This window comes from Tiliqua scincoides, chromosome 11 (assembly GCF_035046505.1).
Source record: "Tiliqua scincoides isolate rTilSci1 chromosome 11, rTilSci1.hap2, whole genome shotgun sequence".
In the NCBI taxonomy this organism is placed as follows: Eukaryota; Metazoa; Chordata; class Lepidosauria; order Squamata; family Scincidae; genus Tiliqua; species Tiliqua scincoides.
In genome coordinates this window covers 6,380,538-6,385,818 of record NC_089831.1, presented here as the reverse complement: position 1 = coordinate 6,385,818, position 5,281 = coordinate 6,380,538, and positions in this window count along the sequence as shown.

Sequence of the window (5,281 nt, the reverse complement as noted above, 5' to 3'; positions counted from 1 at the left end):
ATGTCCTTGCTTGAACCACCTATCTTATCTCTTCTGCATTTCTTCTCCTGGTTTTAGTAAAACACTCTGGGGCCCTCTGCAAACTCTGCGAAGAAAAGGCCTTTAAACTTCCTTTAACAGTTAAAATCAAGCAAGTTGACTTCTATGGCTTAATTCTATATAACTATTGTGACCAGTTACCTTGAGTACGTACTTTGGTTTGGTATCAAGGGTCACTTGGTTTCCAAATGTTCTTTTGCCCTGAAAGCATAAAGTATGAAAGCTTTTTAACTTTTGTCTTTATCGATTGCTTTGGTAAGGAGTGACCTCATTCTTCTTCAGAAGTTGCCTAGCACCTGCTGAAGTGTAATCTCTCTGAACTAAGGCTTCAGCCACCTTCTTTGCTCGCTTAAACTTTTCAAGTAACTTTTAGTCCCCTATGGCCTGCCTCTATTTCAGTTGCAATTCAAACAAAGAGTCTCCAAAAGCAGAAGTTTCCTGATACTTTCCACTCTGTCCCTTTCACCTTCTCGCCCTCTCATTACTTTCAAAAGGGGAATAGCCTTGTCTCACTTTGACTTGTTCAAGGATGCTTGCTTATCTAATTAAAATGTGTGCTGTCTTCTAAAGTTCATCTCTTGCAGGTGTCTGTGGTTAGCTAGCTAGATGCTTTGTTAGTTTGCCAAGAAACATTGCCAACTGATAGCAGAGCAGTTAATGAGCAGAGCAGTTAATTCTTTTAAGCGTTCCCCCAAGTTCATGCTTTTTCTGTCTTCTTCTTACCTTCTCTCCCCCTTTTTGGTTCTTTGTTGCATTGTACTGATAGCTGCTACAGGTTTGGCTTGGGGGGGGGGTCTGAGACAGGTAAGCAGGCATCAGGGGTAATTTGTACCTGGGCTCAGGGTCCAAAGGGGGGCCCAGGAGCCAAAGGACGGGGCCCAGAAATTTAATGGGATCTTATGTTTTCCTATCTACTCAGACTTGTTGCCTGCATGGGATGCTGGGGACACTACTGATGCCACATGGGTTGGTAGACCTGGGCTCCAAAGACTTTTCCAGCTGTCTTTACCCTACCCTGTTTTGCCCCCCTGCCCCTGTTCTGCTTGCTTGTCACCACCCTCCCCAGCTCTGTTTCACCCCTCCCTCTTTGCATAGGGGCCCAAAAGAAACTTTGTACCCCCAATAAAATTCCTCTCAGAGGCCCTGACCACTGGAGTGAGCTGACATAGGAGACTCCATTATACAGGTGTGTCCCAGTACCCACAAGGGTTCCATTGCCCCCTGTAGATTCCGGGGATCTGTAGAAACCAGTGATGCCCTTTAAAAAGATAGGGAAAGTGAAAGGAGATGCTAAAAAGAGCTCCGTTTACCTTAGTGCAACAAAACCGTTGCATTTTCAGGGCTTCAGACAGCCTTCCGTACTGCCTGCAGCCTCTTCCTGGTTGCACCAAGGCTCCTCATTTCACTCAGTGTTGCCACAGAATGCATCACAACCACAAAGAGAATGCATCATGATGCATTCCAGGGCAACATTGAGTGAAAGAAGACAGCGGCATTCCTGGTCACTGACCCATCCAGAGGTGACCCCCCCATCCTGAACATGCCACCTGGAGGTGCCTACCTCTCCCCCCAGGTGTTCTGAGGGCCGGGGAGGCTGCACACAGCTTGCCTGGCCCTCAGAAAGCCTCTGGGGGTCGGCTCCTAAGGGGCAACCCTCAGATCGTTGCACTGATATCGGTGTGCCAACAGAGTGCCACGGGGGGGGGGGTGCTGCTAGGGGGAGTGGATGGTGGCATGGCGCCTGGGACATATGCACCCTTTGACCCTCTCAGGTACGCCACTGAAAGAAGGAGCCCCTTAGTGACCACAAAGAGGCTGCAGGCAACGTGGAAGACTGTTTGCATTGATGGAAATCACTCATACTGGCTCGCAGAGTTACACAGAGATCTACAGTACTATATATATCTACTCAGAAGTAAGTCCCATTTTTCCCCCAGTGGGGCTTATTCCCAGGGAAGTGTGCATAGGATTGCAGTCCTAGTCCAAAAGCAGTCAAATAGTACTCCTATTTTTTGGATCAGGATAACTGAGGCTGAGAGATATAAGTGAGCAGAGAATTTTCTTTTTCTTTTTTTCCCCTTGCAATTTTACTTGTGGGTTTTAAGCTATTGGGAGTCAGGAACCATGGAAAATAACTGCAAATAGCCCAGAGATCTTCCAGTGGTTCCCCATCCAGCTTTTGCCTGTGACTTGAAATTAATGATGATGAGAGGATTGGAAGGATTTTTTTAACCCGCACTAACAGGCTGCCCGAAGAGTACCTGCCCGCATGTGCAGATTATCTCTCTTGACAGAGTAAGCCCAGCCGGTTCCCACAGATCTGGGATTAGGGTCTGGACTTCTGGTTTCAAAAGACCCAGAATGTTCAAAGAGCACAAACATCCAGAAAGGAGCAAAAGAACATCCAAGCACTGTAGAATAAAGATGAATGGAAATCCATTTTGCAATAAGCCGCATATTTCAATAGGGGGAGGAGAGAGAGAAAGAGAGAGAGAGAGAGAGAAAGAGTGTACAGGTGGCCGTTTGCCAAGCAGTAATGTGCCCCTGTGGGTGCGTGATTGATAAACTAAATGATCCTCTCCATTTTGCCCCGGCAAGAGGGATGGCAAATCTTATGACACTTCTGCATCCATCAGAAGCTCAGGGAAGTAAAGAGAATGGTTGGTCCTTCCGTGCCAAGATCCCGGCTACAGCACAATGTACTCCCATCAGCAGCCAGAGCCACTGGGCAGCCAGTGGGACCACAACACGGTGACAGGGCCCACTACTGGTGTTTACTTTGATCCTCCCCCCACCCGAAATGAGGATTGGGCCAGTCACCATTTTGTTGATGGGCCCTGATCTTTGCCCCCACAATCAGGGCCAGCCCATTCATGAGGCCAACTGAAGCAGTCGCATCAGGCAGCAGCTTGGTGGGGGGGGAAGCGCCCTTCACTGTCCACCTACTTGCCTCCACTGCTTCTCCTTCCACTCCGTCAATTGGAACAGAAAGGGGGCGGGACAGAAAGGAAGAGGAAATGTGGAGAGTTGGAAGGGCAGAGGCTGGTGCATCATTGGGTTAGGGGAGCATTTGGCATGTCAGGTCAGGTCTTGGGCCAGCCCTGCCCACAATGCACCAGAATGATGCTTATGTTGGGGGCACCAGACACACCATCACCACCTCAGTTAGCCATCCTGACCCATAAGCGGGCCAGCCATGAGGGAGAAGGTACCTTAGGATGATGGCCCCCTTAAACCTGGAGATGGACCTCGCCATCGCCAAAGGGCCAGCCCGCCTTCATCTGCCCACCCACTGACTTCCACTACCCCTCCTGTGGCCTGGATTTGAAAAGGAAGAGAGGAATGGAGCTGAGAAGGAAGTGCAGAGAAGGGGGGGTGAGCCCTAGCCCAGCACTCTCCTCTCCTCCACACTTCCTCTTCTACTCCATTGGTCTCTTCTGGAGCTACGAGGCAATGGGGGTTGGAATCCGGCCTGCCATCTCAGGTGCTGTGGGATCTCAGTAACTGCAACGCATTCTAGACAGGTCAGCCAGTAGAGAAGAGAAATGGCTGTGCCAGCAATTCAAAGGCGGTGGGGGGGAGGAATCAGCTTGGTCAGGCAGGGGCTGAGATGCCTGCCGGGAGCAGAACGGCTAGCCTACACTTGCCACATACCAAGAAGCTCATTAAGCAACATCACATGATGTTTTATTGTCTGCAGACAACAATCAGACCCAACTGTTACATGGTGGTGTTTGTAGCCAGACCTTCACTTAATGCACTTCTCCCAGTCTGAAGTGCTCGGGGATGGAGCCACTCATTACCCTGCTTTTTGCCTCTCCCGCAGCAGCGCTTAATGTTCATTATTCCTCTTTGGGCTCATCAAGGTAGCGGTGAAAGGGGGTTTGCTGGGCAGGGGGTTGATTGAGCATCCAGCCCCCCCCCCACCAAGCAGCCAGACCAGACAGCAGTCCCGTTTCTGCTGATTCCACCAAAGTCTCTCCGCCGCGAGTCCCGGTGGTGTGCATGCTTCCTTCAGTCGTGATGCTATGTGCCTTGCTCAGAATTGCCTGACAGCCCTTTGGAGGGTTGGGCGGGGGGGGGGAGGCCTGCTTGCCTTGCAAAGTTGCATTTCTCCTCTGCCCCGATCGCTGACAGAGCAGACATCCACATTCATCAATGGGCACAGGCGCTCATCAGAAATGTTGGGCTGGGATGTCTGTATGCTTGGCAGATGCACTACTAGCTGATGTACTCAGCCCCTGATGTACTACGAGTTAAGCCAGGTCTCTAAATTCTCCCCACCACTAAAACATATCAGTTCCCCATGGAAGGATTCCAGCAATGCCATTACAAAGATTCTAGTTGCTGCGGTTGCCAACTTGCCCCAAATGACCCTGTTTCTCCAGCATTTTGCTTTTTTCTATCTCAGGCATATGGGCAGCAAAAATTGATTTCAGGCCATGCTACCTGTGAACGTGGACTCCACCCTTGTTATGACTGCCCCACTCCAGTTTCAAGGGTTGGCAGTCTTGTGATATCTCCAAGTTCCACCTTGTGACAGCGGTGTGCCCTGGACTCTATCTACACTACAAACCTCTTATCAGTTTTATCTCACCTGAACTGTCATGGCTTCCCCCAAAGAATCCAAGGAAATATAGTTTGGTGAGGTTTTAAAACAGGGGTCAGCAACCTTCTTCCACATAGGGCCAGACATCTGGTCCATAAGTAGTACGAACACATGCAGGTTCATTATGCATGCGCAGACCTCCCAATTAGGCTATAGAGCTAAGAAAGAAGATGGGCACTGTGCGGAGAGATGCATTCACAGACAGAGAATGATGCTCAAAGGAAACTTCTGTCCTTGGTCTGCTTATATTGTGAGCCAGTGGTCCCCAAGCTTACCATCATCACAGTGCCTTTTGTCCATGGTATCCTGTTGCAGCAGGACAGCCATCTTGGATTGGGCAAGTTGTAATCATGGGGGACTTCAATTATCCTCATACTGACTGGGTCAATTTGTGTTCTGGTCACGAAAAGGAGACTGGAGTCCTTGACATGTTAAATGACTGTGCCTTAGAGCAGCTAGTCATGGAGCCCACCAGAGGACAGGTGACTCTGGATTTAATATTGTGCGGTACTCAGGACCTGGATATAGATGTCAGTGTTACGGAGCCATTGGGGAACAGTGATCATGCTGCGATCTGTTTCGACATGCACGTCGGGGGAAGAATACCAGGCAAATCTCTCACAAAAACCCTTG